Below are 15210 nucleotides of genomic sequence, written 5' to 3' on the forward strand. Positions count from 1 at the left end.
GTTCTGGAGGAGGCTTTGTGCCCAGTGTGCTTCATCCTGGCAAGGAGGGGGTGGGTGGATGCCTTCTTTCACTGGTTCTGGACGGGGCTTTGTGCCCAGTGTGCTTCTTCCTGGCAAGGAGGGGGTGAGTGGATGCCTTCTTCTACTGGTTCAGAGGGGGCTTTGTGCCCAGTGTGCTTCATCCTGGCAAGGAGGGGGTGAGTGGATGCCTTCTTCCACTGGTTCTGGAGGGGGCTTTGTGCCTTGTGATGCAGCACATGGGGAATGCAAGGTCACAGTCTCTCACCTGGGTGTCACACCTACAGGATTTGCAAGGGCCAGGACGTACTACAGTCCATGGAGGCAAGATTACACACTGCCTGCCGGTGGTGATGGCTGCTCAGTGGTGGCAGTGGCAGGGCTGGTGTCGGGGATGCCAGTGGTGGGGGGAGTCTCCAGCCCGTCCCCTGCAGCCACGGACGGCTGCCCACTGGGGCTGCTGCTGCTGGCACTGCTGCAGGCAGTGATGCTGGTGGAGGTGCTGGTGGCGGTGCTGGTGTCAGGATTTCCCGTCGTGGGGGGAGGCTCCAGCACGTCCCCTGCAGCCTTGGACAGCTGCCCACTGGGGCTGCTGCTGCTGGCACTGCTGCAGGCAGTGATGCTGGTGGCAGTGCTGCTGGCGGTGCTGGTGACGTTGCTGGTGGTGGTGCTGGTGTCGGGAATGCCCGTGGTGGGGGGAGGCTCCAGCCCATCCCCTGCAGCCTCGGACGGCTGCCCACTGGGGCTGCTGCTGCTAGCACTGCTGCAGGCAGTGATGCTGGTGGTGGTGCTGCTGGCGGTGCTGGTGACGTTGCTGGTGGAGGTGCTGGTGTCGGGAATGCCTGTGGTGGGGGGAGGCTCCAGCCCATTCCCTGCAGCCTCGGACAGCTGCCCACTGGAGCTGATGCTGCTGGCACTGCTGCAGGCAGTGATGCTGTGGTGGTTCTGGTGGCGGGAATGCCCGTGGTGTGGGGAGGCTCCAGCCCTTCCCTTGCAGCCTCGGGCGGCTGCCTACTGGGGATGCTGCTGCCGGCACTTCTGCAGGAAGTGATGCTGGTGGCGCTGCTGGTGGCTGTGCTGGTGGTGGGAATGCTTGTGGTGGGGAGAGGCTCCAGCCCGTCACCTGCAGCCTCGGATGGCTGAACCGCCATGGTTGGTGGTGGGGGCTCTGATATGTCCCTGCACCAGGCCTCCTGAACTTCCTGCCTGAAGGCCTCTTGTCCTTGCCCTTCACAGCTGGTGGTGCCTCCTTGACGTTGCCCTTCACAGCTGGTGGTGCCTCCTTGTCCTTGCCATTCACAGCTGGTGGTGCCTCCTTGTCTTTCCCTTTGGCAGCTGGTGCAGGCACACTGTCAGTAGTTATGGCTGGATCCCTGGAGCCTCTCCCACCTGCAGAAGCTGCCAACACTACTGTGGCTGTGGACTGGGTGGCTTAGGTGCTAGCCTGGGTTCTGACCACCCTGGCCTGAGGTTAAGGATGGGGGTAGGGGTAGGAAAGAGGTCAACTGCTGAGAGGAAAAGCTTCTTATGGACACTGGGTTTGGGAGTGGAGGAAGAGGGAGTGGTTGTAGGAAGTGTCAGTCTGCTGTGTTTGGGTGCAGGTGCATGTGCTGGATGCTGTTGTGAGGTGGATGGCTGTTGGGTGTCTGTGTGCTTGCGTTTGTGTACTTTGGGAGGAGGGGGCACAGGCACAGTGGGAGAGAACACAGGGGACGTGTGCAAGGATGTGGGGGTGGTGACTGCCAGTGAGGGGTGTGTAGTGATAGGCGTGATGGAGGTAGTGGATGAGGATGTAGTGCATGCAGGTGTGAGTGGAGACGCTACTGGGAGGGTGGTGGACGAGGAGGAGGAGGGGGACACTGTGGAGGCAATGGATGTTGGTGTGTCTGATTCTGGATGTTGTTTGTCTGAGTGCCTGTGGGATGATGTGTGGTGCTTGTGTTTGCCTGAGCCACTCCTGTGTGTTGTCTTGGGTGCATGCTGGTCTGAATGTGTGCTTGGGATAGGTTGGGGTTCAGGGGAATGGGACTGGGTAGAGGAAGTGGGAGGGGGGATGCTAGAGACAGGGATAATGGCTGCTATCAGGGAGGAGGCCAGAGCCTGGATTGATCTCTGTTGGGCTGCCATGCCAGAGTGAATGCCCACCAGGAATGCATTTGTTTGTTGCAAATGGCCTGCCATCCCCTGGCATTCACTATGGTTGACTGCCCAACAGAGATGCATCGCCCAACAGAGATCACTCAGGGCAGCAGGGCTAACTGGGGCAGAGCCTGAGGTGCCTGGGGCGAAGGAGATGCCCACCTTCCTGGGTGAATAGGCACGGGAAACTCGCTGAGGGGCTGGTGGGAGGGCGGTGCTGTTATATGGGACGGCGGCTGTTCCTATAGTTGGGGTGGGCACAGAGGTGTCCGCCACCAGCAGGGAGCTTCCATTGGAGGAGGTATCACTGTCAAAACTGTCCCTTCCTGTCCCCGCCGTGGTGCTCCCCTCGCCCTCCGTCCCACCGGTGCCCTCACCGTCGGTGGATACGGCTTCCTGGGCCATGTGGGATACAGCTCCCTCTGACGCTGGTGCCTCTGCTCCTCTGCCAGATGATGCTAATGCACACAAGGACAGGGTAACAAAACAAAAAGTGGGGGCTGAAACAAAGGATACACTTTGTCAATGGCTGCCCCAACACCACCGGTGGCATACACAGCACACTCACACAGGGAGTAGGCCTACGCACTATGAAATGCATTACAAGTAACAATGCTAGTCACCAGCCCTAGTACAGGCATACCTAAGGCCAATAGCAGCATACCTGAGACCCACAGACCCCTGCCCAGTAGTGGAGGCCTAATAGCTTGGTTGGAGGACTTTCACATCAGAACCCTGCCCAACATGGGACCTACCATGCAATGTCCTGCCTGGCTTAGGGGCACCCACAGGCCCACATCCCCCAACTGGAGACCACCCCACCACACGGTTTGCAGATTGGAAAACTGTACTTACCCCCTTGTGGCTGCTGTGATGGCCTCAAGCACCCATCCAGCTCCGGATAGGCCACCGCCAGTATGCGGAACATCAGGGGATCAGGGTTCGACAGGGACCCCTTCTTTGTTGGGAGGCGACATAGAAAAAGGTATCAGCCATACCGTCCGGCATCTTACACTCATGGCCCACCATATCTCTCACATCCCCTTACGTACAGACATTGCCCCCCATACATGCAGCACGCTGGCCAGGACCCTTCCACCCCTCCCCCTTACACGAGGCCCTCACACACAGCACACCATGCATTCATGCCCCATGCATCGTGCTCACAGTGTACTTACCTGTTGGCCTGGAGGCCCATACAGCTTTCGGTACCGGGGTAGGACCCCATCCACCAGACACTCCAACTCCGCAGTGGTGAAGGCAGGGGCCCTTTCCCCAGTGACTCGAGCCATGGTTGGTTCCAGACCCAGGTCACAGCAGCACTTGCAGTGTAGGTCCTCTCCTGTTGAAGGTTAGGTAGCAAGTGAGAAAACAGATAGAAAATGGCGGTCACGTGCGTACTGTCACCGTAGGCGTACATCACCATTGACTACTGTAACCCATAGGGCCCATAGACAACCAATGAGGAGTTGCACAGCAGTACTTGACAGCTTCCCGCAATGGCGCACAACGTCAGCGGCATTACCTCATTCCCACCTGTCCATCCACACAGGACAGGTGGACGCCATTTCAGGGGGGGCAGGCCATGGCACCTAATGGCATCTCAGTACAGATAGGCACCATTTGGGCCTATCCAACAACATGCTGTTTCATTCACAACATGCAATGCAGTGTACAGTTTGGAAATGTGGAATACTGACCAGATGCTCATCGTTTTGCCCCGAGATTGCAACCGCTGCGGATAAATAGGAGATGGAGACATCCCTCTGTGTACAGACCCCTGGTGGACTTGGCAACAATGGAGGCCAGGTACATTATCCTCGCTTACAGACTTGACAGTGCCACAATCCAAGAGCTGTGTGCCCAATTGGAGCCAGACCTGATATCTGCTATTCGTCACCCCACTGGGATCCCCCCTCTTGTGCAGGTGCTATCTGTGCTCCATTTCTTGGCAACTGGTTCTTTTCAAGTGACAGTGGGCTTGGCAGCAGGAATGTCACAACCAATGTTCTCAGTAGTGCTAACAAGAGTGTTGTCTGCCCTGATGAAACACATGCACTGCTACATTGTTTTCCCACAGGTGGAGGATTTGGCCACAGTGAAAGCTGACTTCTATGCAACGGGACATATCCCCAACATTATTGGGGCAATTGATGGTACACATATTACCTTTGAACCCCCTCCCCCCCGGAGAAATGAACAGGTGTTCAGAAATAGAAAGACCTTTCACTCGATGAATGTTCAGATAGTTTGCCTGGCGGAACAGTACATCTCCCATGTCAATTCATATTATCCTGGCTCTGTGCATGATGCCTATATCATGAGCCCATGGTTCCCACACAGTTGATGTTGGTGTTTGGGTATGGGGTTGGCCCTAAGGGTTAGTGTGTGTCTAACAGGTATACCTCCATATTTGCAGGTGACTCTGGTTACCCGAACCTCTCATGGCTACTGACCCCAGTGAGGAATCCCAGAACAAGGGAGGAGGAACGTTACAATGAGGCACATGGGCGAACAAGAAGGATTATAGAGAGGACTTTCAGCCTCCTGTAGGCCAGGTTTTGGTGCCTCCATCTAACAGGTGGTTCCTTGTGCTACTCACACAAGACGGTCTGCCAGATCATTGTGGGATGTTGTATGGTGCACAACCTTGCCTTACGTCACCAGGTGCCTGCAGAGGATGAGGCTGGAGATGGGCGTGTGGCAGCAGTGGATCCTGTGGACAGTAACGAAGAGGAGGCAGAGGATGAGGATGAGGACAACAGAATATCAATCCTACGACAGTACTTCCAGTGACACACAGGTAAGACACTGTAACTTCACCTTCCATTGACAGTTATGTGTTGGATATTCTCACTGGCAGGTTGATGTTCCCACTACTATGGCTACTTACTGTACCCGTTGGCATGTCTATTTTCATATATCTGTGCCCCACTCTGGCTCCTGGTGTGTTGACTGCATCCAACTACAGGTCATACCTATGTATACATTACTATACAGTTGAATTGCAATGTTTACAGCTTGTTAAGTGAATAGATAATTCAATAAATTGACAGACTCCATACAAGGATGTTTATTTATGTGCTAATAAGTGGAGGGGGTATTGCAATGGGCTGGGGTGGTGGTGGAGGAGAGTCCAGGGTAAAGTTCCAGTCTATTTGTAACACAGGTGCACTGTCCAAGGGGGCATAGGAAGTGGAGCAATGGCAGTTCAAGAAGGACAGGGTGACAGAGTGGGACACAGGAGTGACATTTAGGAGAGTCTTATTTCCTGGTGGGGTCTTGCCAATATTATATGGCTTCTGCCTGGATTGCAGGGACCGTTTGCGTGGTGGTTCTCCTTCTGCAGGGGGAGGGGTGCTGATGGCCTGTGGTTCCTGTGGCGGGGCCTCCTGTCCACTAGCGTCAGCGGAGGTGGAAGGCTGTTCATCGGTTTGGCTAGTGTCAGGGGCCCCGTGGTGTGCCACTGTCTCCCTCATGGTGTTGGCCATGTCTGCCAGCACCCCTGCAATGGCGACCAGGGTGGTGTGGATGTCCCTCAGATCCTCCCTGATCCCCAGGTACTGTCCCTCCTGCAGCCGCTGGGTCTCCTGCAACTTGGCCAGTATCTGGCCCATCGTCCCCTGGGAATGGTGGTATGCTCCCAGGATGTTGGTGAGTGCCTCGTGGAGAGTTGGTTCCCTGGGACTGTCCTCCCCCTGTCGCACAGCAGTCCTCCTAGCTTCCCTGTTGTCCTGTGCCTCTGTCCCTTTGACCGTGTGCCCACTGCCACTAACCCCAGGTCCCTGATTGTCCTGTGTTTGTGGGGTAGCCTGGGGTCCCTGTAGTGGTGGACACACTGCTGATTGACGTGTCCTGGGGACAGTGGTATGGGCCCGCTGGGTGGGTGCTGTGCTGGTGTTTCCTGAGAGGGGAGGCTCTGTGGTTGTCTGTGACTGTGCCTGGGTAACCGACTGTCCGGAGGTCCCTGATGGGCCAGGCTGGTCATCCTGATCCAGGTGTGCAGAACTGCTGTCTCACTGTGGGCCTCTTCTGGGGGGGAGACTGGATTTTGCTGGCACCTCCTCTCCGGTGACGTTGTGTGGGGGACCTGTGGGGATGTATATGCAGTGTTATTGTTTCTGCGTGTGCCATCTTGTGCATGGGTGTGTTGCCCTCTATGGTTGTTATTGCCCTGACAGCTTAGGCTTGTGTGAGTGGTGATTTGGTGGGCTAGGTGATTGTCTCAAGTGTGCATGCTTTTGTGATGGGTGTCCATGCAGGTCTTTGATGGGTGTCCATGCATTGGTGTTGCATGCAGGGCTTGGTTGTGGGAGGGGTGGGTTGTGATGGTGGGGTGTGTGGGAGGTGGTGGAGTGATGGGAGTGAGGGTGAGGTTGGGGGTATGTGATGGCATGTAGGTGGGGGGGGGTGAAAGTAGTAAAGATTTGACTTAGCAGAGTCCAGTCCTGCTACTCCTGCCAGGCCCTCAGGATGCCGCATTGCCAAGACTTTCTCCTCCCATTTTGTTAGTTGTGGGGGAGGAGGTTGGGGTCCATCGCCAGTCCTCTGTACTGCTATCTGGTGTCTTGCTACCACAGAATGTACCTTTCCCCGTATGTCATTCCACCTCTTCCTGATGTCATCCCTTGCCCTTGGGTGCTGCCCCACGGCGTTGACACTGTCCACAATCCTCCGCCATAGCTCCATCTTCCAGGCAATGGATGTCTGCTGCACCTGTGATCCGAATAGCAGTGGCTCTACCCGGATGATTTCCTCCACCATGACCCTTAGCTCCTCCTCTGAGAACCTGGGGTGTCTTTGTGGTGCCATGGGTGTAGTGTGTGTGGTGCGCGTGAGGGTGTGTGGGGTGATGTGTTGGGGTGTGTGCTGTAAGGTACGTGGATGGTGTATGGGTGATGGTGTTTTGTGGCACTGGTTCTGTGGGTGCTGTTGGTCTGTCTCTCTCAGTTTGCAATATTTTTTAGTCGTAAGGGGTTGTGGGTAGTGTGGGTGTGTGATTTATAGTGGTGTGGGTGTGGTGTGAATGTGTGTCAGGTGTGTGTAGTGTGACATGTCCAATGTGGTGTTGTTTTGTATGTGTGTGTGTATTTTGAGCGAGGCGGTATGTACCGCCAATGGTTTACAGCCATTGAATGTCCGCCGCGGTGATTCGCAGGTCATAATGCTGTGGGCGTAGTTCTGTTAGTGTAACGGTGTGGATTTTGGTACCGCCAATTTATCACTGACCTTTGGGCTGGCGGACTTGTGTGTGTGTCTGTATAGTGATGGATTGCTATGTGTGGGTTATAATATGGGTAGCTGTAAACCCCCACAGCGGCAGCATGTTGGAGACATGGCGGTAAGTGGGAGTTACCGCCAATGTCATAATGAGGGCCATAGTGTGTCTTCCAGGAGATGTCTCCTAGGTGATCCTCTAATACACCTAGTGTGTCTTCCAGGAGCTGTCTCCTAGGTTATCCTCCAATATAAATCTACATCATCCAGGAGCTGTCTCCTAGGTTATCCACTACCACTCACTATGGGAGTCATTATGACCCTGGCAGTCGGTGTAATAGAGGCGGTATTACCGCCAACAGGCTGGAGGTACATGCCTCCACTATTATGACACTGGCGGTTTGGCCAAAACCAAACGGCCAAGTTAACACACCGACTGCCACGGCCGTCACTAGGCTGCCCATTGCATTTTGACCCCCACCGCCGTGGTTTTCGTGGTTTCTGTACCGCCACGGAAATCATGGTGGTAGGCACTATCAGTGCCAGGGAATTCCTTCCCTGGCACTGATAGGGGTCTCCCCTGTCCCCCTCCCCAGAGTCCTACCCCACACTACCTCTCCTCCTCCCGCCTCCCACATATACACACATATATGCACATACATGCACACCCATACACACACACATGCACACATTCACCCACGCATGCATACATTCATACACACTCACAGCAACACTTACGAACATACATCCAGGCACACACCCAATCACACCAGACTACATGCATGTACACATACACCACTCATGCACACACGCATGTACGCATTCAAACACAGTCACGCACACCCCCACACATGCACACAACACCCCCCACTCCCCTCTCCTGTCAGAAAACGCAACTTACCTGCTTGCAGGGGGTCCTCCGGCAGGAGACGGGATGCGGTGCTGCTGGCAGCAGCATCGTCCGCCAGCAAAACACCGCCAGGACGTATCATGGAACATGATACGGTAGGCAGTGTTTTGCTGCCACCTTACCGCCATCCGCCGCCATGACCGTAGCTGGAATTCCACCAGCCTTACTGTCAGAGTTCGAAGCCCAACCCCTCCTCACCCTTTAGGACAGCAGCCTTTGGAACCTTGCTCATTCAGTCGAACAGACAGGTGTAATCCTCACCTGGTTTGTGTGCAATGTTCTATTCAAGCGTCACAGGTGGTGTTTCCTTCAGCCGAGGTCCTCGGACTTGTGGAGGTTGGCAGGCTCCTGGCTGGCTCGCCAAAATGTTGTTGAGTTTTTGTCAGAAATAAAGAAGTGACAAAATTCTAATAATAATTGGCTATATTTATAAGTAAATAAAATACTGCAGGGAGTACAGCACAGTTCTGTAACTGAAGCCACACTCAACTCAGCTTTTACAAACAGCGGTTTGTATAGTCTTGGTGGACGACCATCTCCTTCATAACATTCACAATTAACAAAGACTGTAATTCATTTGTAGCTACCTGACTGCTTGTTACAAAAATAAAGCTATATCAGATATAATACACATATATCTCTTCTTACATGCACAATGTCCTTCCTATACGTCTACCAGACTTTGAAGTTTTACGGTCTGTCTCCTACTCCCTGCCAGCCTTGAAACACAAGCATCTAGTGCCATGCCTCCCTTTAAGCCTGTCATGATTTACCCCTTCTCCTAACCCTGGTTTCAGAAAGTGTCTCAGACTCTCCCCTGTGTATTTGTTCTTCTAAATTATGTGTGATATGCGAGGTCGGACTGTGACTGCTTTTACCCTGCACCTGGCCTCTCTCCTCATTCTCCTTTCTGTCCCTGCATCCCCACTTGACCATTGTATCCAAATCGGGGCCTGTACTTCTCTTGTATAATATGCACTTCTGCACATTTGTTTTTCAAGTCATGTGTTGACCAGAGTATTCCCTCTGTCATTTTCTTGAGGCCTATTACAGTTTTGATACATGATATCGTTTATTTCATCATAAGCATGTGCTAATACTTAGTTTTGATGGCTGTCAGATACGTCGGCGACCCTTTTCGAGGCGCAGGTCTGCTTTTGTCCTTCTTGTGTACTTCTGGTGAACCCACTTTGCTCATCCCGCTGTGATTGACCCAGTGTCAAATCAAACAATTACATTTGCACGGTTCTAAATGCAGACACAGGATGTCCTCAAAACTAATTTTCAAGGCTCATGCCCAGAGAGGGAGTAGAAAAACAGACAGGGAAATACATAATTGAAAAATAGAAACATGTGTTAGAAAAAGAAAAAGAATATAACCCACAGAAAAGCGAATACCTCGCAGTGACCTTTAGGTGCATGCGGAAATGTCCACTCCCAGTGCAAAGCACACTTCGGTGTCCGTTGGTCAGTCTCCAGACGTCAGAGCTGCAATTCTCCACAAACTGGAACAGTAGAAGCCTAAATCAATACAGCAAATATCAGTAAGGTTCACAGTAATATTTAATTAAAAGCACCAGCATGGATGCAGGCTCCCATAGGGAATGGCCCAAGGAGCATTTTAAAAGAGTTTTTGTCCCTTCTTGATACAACCTGTCTTAGTAACTCAGCCAATTGAGCATACCGAGATGTCGAAGATTTCTTAACGTGTATCAAATCATTAATAGACTTCATTTAGCTATATATAGATTTTGACCTGTGAAATCCACATGCAAACAGAGCAGTAATTTGTCACAGACATTCATGCTTTCCTTATTTCTCAAGTCTTATGCTCAATGCGAGTTCAGCACAGATCAGCAGACCTTTATACCTACTGCAAGCTTACATTAAATCTCACAAAATGGAACCTGAAACAAGATGGTTTCTACAATTACAGTGAAAAAGACTAATATCAAGAGGATGTGCGTGTACTCACAGAATAAACAAACACACGCACCAATGCGCCTGCACAAATGCAGCATGGCCTAAAGGCTATAACTGCTGATTGTAGAACTGAGGAAGCAGGCTGAAATCCTGGCCTCCGCTCAAGATCCTGTGATTTTGGAAAATTACTTTATCTCCCAGTGTTTAAAAGAAAAAATAAGTTTAATGCAATCGAGTGTTCAGGTAAAGCTTATGCTTAAACAGATTGGTGGGAACAGGTTGGGGACCTATTCTCTTTTGCACTCTACAGGGAATGGATTCGAAATGGTGTGCTAGGACCCTCAGCCTTTGGCATATAGCTGTTGAGATTAGTTATCTGGTGACATGTGCGGCCACCTTCTCCGAGGACCAAATCAAGCGAGCCTACTTACCTACCACTTCTATCTTCCCAAGCATTCAATCTGCCTTCGTATGTGTGTCATCAGGATACAGACTCAGTTTGGTCTGTCTAAGGTGTGGTGTGAGACAGGCACTCCTTGAGGAAACTAACTCTAAGGACCTCTGGCTGGTCCAGTGCTCAGCCTCCAGCTTTTAGAGGTTGCTGTAGTCTGTCCCGCCCTTTGAGGGCTTCTCCAGGTTCAGTTCAGGGCCCCCATGTGAGAACTGTAGGAGTTCTGCAACACATGCACTCACCCTTCACTACTGAGTCAATCATCCTTTGTCAAGCTTGGCACAGATCATGCAGGAAACGTTGGCATAGAACAAACAACTTGGAACATGGCGTACATCCAGTTGTCGTAATGAATGTTCTGGTTTTATGGAGCCTGGTCATTTCATTTATCTAATAAGTGCCAAATGCTTCACCCAGAAGCTAAATAGTGTTGTTAGTCATCAGGGAAGAACAAGAGAAGAAATTTAGAGTAGCCAAGATAACAAGGCTTACTAGCTATAGCAGGATGGACAAACATTTAATGAGACACCATGCAATTTGTTCAGTCTAGTTTGATGGTGCAGGTAATTACAACCAGGTGTAAGGAAAGAGCATTGCAGTGATGGATATGGAAAATGTACAACCTGTTGCATGATGGTAGCCATATTTGAATTGGCATGTTTCCACAAAGAATTAGTCCTTCTTCTCTATTGCTGGCTGCTTTTCTGGTAGGATACCATACAAGGGCAGGAGTTCTGTCATGTTATCCAGGACCAGGTGCCGGGGACAGAAGTTCACCCCAGTAGTAGTTGTCATTCTGTTGCTGCTCATGGAAACAGACACCTAGGCATGCCGAGGAAATCTCCTGCTTGTCGCTCCCTTGTGCTAAGGGATAGCTAGCATCTCACATTTATGCAGTACCATGTCCCACTGTCACCAATGCATCCAAAAAAAGAAAGAGAGAATTTACTGCTATAGACAATGTGCGCTTGGGCCCTGGCTGCTGACTGCAGCTTCCTGTTAAAATCAATGTAACCTACATTAAATGGGTTGCAGACAGTGTCATATTAATCCCTGTGGAGGCCACTAGGCAGTTGAAATTTTACACCTCCCATCGCAAATTATCTCCTAATACATTTATAATTTTACCAGCCAACAATTGCGGGTGCCGACATTCTGAGTCTACAAAAGAGCAACAACAAACAAATTTACGCTTTGTTCAGGAAAATGAAAGAATTCTTAAGTCCCAGGCAAAAATTAGTAAAAGTGCCTGCAAAAGATAGATTTGTTCTGTTACGACAGAAATCTGACAGTGAAGTTAATCAAACTTCATTATACCTCAGAAAAGCTAACTTACTAACGTAACCGAGATGTCAGATATATATACTCATCGGTATTTTCAAAGCTTCTACTCACAAATATTCTACTAGGGTCTGGAGTCGGTGGGAACTTGTGACACACTAATTCACAGAAAGCTTTGTTTCTGGAGGTTAGAGTCACTACATTTTATAGAGCACCGCAAACAATGTCTTATTGTGTAGAACAGAGAGGGAATGATTTCTGACCCAAAATGGCAGTTTTGAAGATATATAACTGTGATACCAATTAAAAATGTAATAATTTAACAATACATTTTAGTTCAAGTTTACTCATTTTTGTCATTACATTTATATAAAATGATAAAATAACAAATAATGTATTTACACATTCTTTAATATTAATTTTATTAGGCTATGTCCACTATTTTGGCACTTGTTGATAATTTACTTTAACATTAGAGGCTCTACTATTCAATATGTAAAAAATCAACTGTGATTGCATTATAACCTACACATTCAAATTTCCTGCTTTAAAACAGACCCAAAATTGCGGTCGTTTGCAGTACTCTGTGAAATGTAGTGACTCTACTGGAGGTTTCTTGTGTGCGCGCTCTAGTCGGATAACATTGAACTAAGTACTGTGCACGTCGGCCGCTAGATGGAGATGACATCTCTACTGTACATTACACGTACGTAGTTTGCACCAAATTATTTTACAAACTGACAGAAGATAAGCTTTCAAGAGACAAACTGTTATGAGAATCTGATGTATATGGTTTATGTACTTTAAGTTGTTAATGAGTACACTGCCTTAATACTGTTTTTTATCTTTCGACTCTTTAATATAAAGTTTTTGTTTCTTTGAGTTGATTCGTTTTTTTCTATTTTTTGGAAACAATTTAAGGATGCTTGATTGTATTTTTCTTTCAAAATCAAAATCAAATCAATACTATTTTGATCCATCAGTGTGGGGCCCCTAAAAGGAATGGGGCCCATAGGGCAGTGCCTACTTTGCCTATTTGGTAAACCAGAACTGGTTGCAGAGGGATGTGCGAGGTTGAACTTGGATATATGAGAGGTGGGTACCCTAGTTTGCGGCCCACCCATGTGTATTCACCTCCTAGGCTGCAGGGTGATTCATAAGTTTTTTGGTGGTTAGAAGCATACGGTTTCCCATTCCCTCTTGGTCCTCTTTCTTGCTCCCATCTCTCTTCTTCTGCAGCAGCCATTGTAAAACATGTATATATGTCTGGCTGTGGAATGACACCCTCGTCTAAGGAGCAGCACAGTTTCTATGCTTCCACCTCCCCTTGATTACCACAATTCTGACAGGTCACATAATAGGCTGAGATAATACACCTCAACAAGGACAGTGGCTGTGGCCATGGGCAATGTAACATTCCACCGCAAATGAATTGTCCTGCCTGCTCCATCCCTCTTTCCTATGTCCAGATCTGCTATTCATGGAGAAGCTCAGCATCAGCCCATGAGTGGTTGATGATCCTCTCCATTTATTGTAAATAGCAGTGGTCATTATAGTTTGACTGCCATCCCTAAGAAAATCAGAGCACTGAACACATTTTTAGGAGGCTTTAATGGAGCAGAACAATACTTACAGAAATGAGACACTTGGAAGTGGTTGGTTCCCTTCAAAATTTTGAGTACAACTTTGAGTGTGAGCTGTCAGTTACCTTGGGTCCAGCTCCACTCTTTCTGAATATAAATTGGCCCTGTGAACCAGATCAGGAGTTCACCATATACTTGAAGTGCCCTTTGACAGCAGCATAGCTAAACGGCTGAAACAAAGTAGGGGATTTGGCAATATCCTTCACAGAAGTAGGGAAAATAACCTAGGAGCAAGGCCAGACTGACCTATAGCGCAATCTGACAGTACGATAATGGCTGGTCAGTGAGTTCAGCGTGTGGGCTGTTTTTTGGCTTTTAGTGGGCCTGTTTTATGTCTGGTGGGCTGGTTTTTACTGTTGATTTTCCGGTTACTACCTGCAGCACGGACAAATGCATGCAGTCACCCATACCTTGCAAAATACCTGCACAACGTATCCTTACAAGTTAAAAACTTCCCTGAGTTGCAGAATGTGGGCACTTTTTCTCCTCATTGAAACTGTTCTCTCTATTTTGTGAATGCTTAGGAGTGCGAGTTATCTGTGTGGGTTTCCCGATGCCACTTAACCCTGTTGGGTCCACCAACTGCTAAGAGCACATTGTACCCCTTGGTTTTCCAACCTCATCAACTCGGCCTTTGGGCGCTGTGGGCTTCTCTCATAATCCGTGTAAAGAGTCCCAAGGGCAATCAGGGCCTTTCATTGTTTCATGTTTTTGTTTTTCATTAAGAAGCTAGCTCTTGGAGGGGGTGGCGTCAATTATTTAAAAATAGAGAAATCTCTGGTATCTGCCTGTAGGTGATTGGGGTACCCAAAAGGAAGTTTAAAAAACTTACACTAAGGCTGTTGACGATAGCAAAACAAACCATCAAAAGCAAACGGAGTAATAAAGGTCCTCCGAATTAATTCGATTGGTATAATGAAATATGGTACATGTTGAGCATGGAGAAATTAGTCCATAGTCTTCTTGGGGAAACTGCAGTTTTTTCAAGGAAGTGGATGGAACACAATCTTGAACTTACAAGCTAAAGCATGGACCTGTACCAGAACACTGTGTTACAAATCACAGCGGACCAAATGGACTAATCTGTTAATATTTGCCTGTTTGACAAAGCTTTTGTGACTTCTGTGGCTGCTACCGTGCCTCTGCTGATGGCACAGGGATACCCGTTTGCATAGCAGGGATGAATAAATATGGTGGACGGTCTTTTGACTAGTGAGCAGAATCACAGCCTCCACTGAGCATCGGATTGGTAAACCATCCGCCAAACTCTAAATGAGGCCCAATGTCACTATGATAAACTACATACAATACACACCTGCATGCCCTGCTGGATTGAGCCTGCGAAATTCCCAGCTCATCTATGGAATATGCTAAATGAAAATTATTCTTTACACTGATGTATAACCATAATACTACGGGACACAATAATTACAAGAATGAAGTTTAAGTAATAGTAAATCGTAACTGACCCATGTTTTTTGAGCAATGTATCTGACTGACAGGTTGAGTCTCGCAGAGACTTCCCAGAATGTCTTACCCTTTAGAACTGTAATTGAATCTATATAGCACTCGAGGCGTTGAAGTTCTTAATGGCCAGCAGCATGCTACTCAGGAACCCAAGGTTAGTG

Source organism: Pleurodeles waltl, chromosome 6 (genome assembly GCF_031143425.1).
Source record: "Pleurodeles waltl isolate 20211129_DDA chromosome 6, aPleWal1.hap1.20221129, whole genome shotgun sequence".
Taxonomy (NCBI): Eukaryota; Metazoa; Chordata; class Amphibia; order Caudata; family Salamandridae; genus Pleurodeles; species Pleurodeles waltl.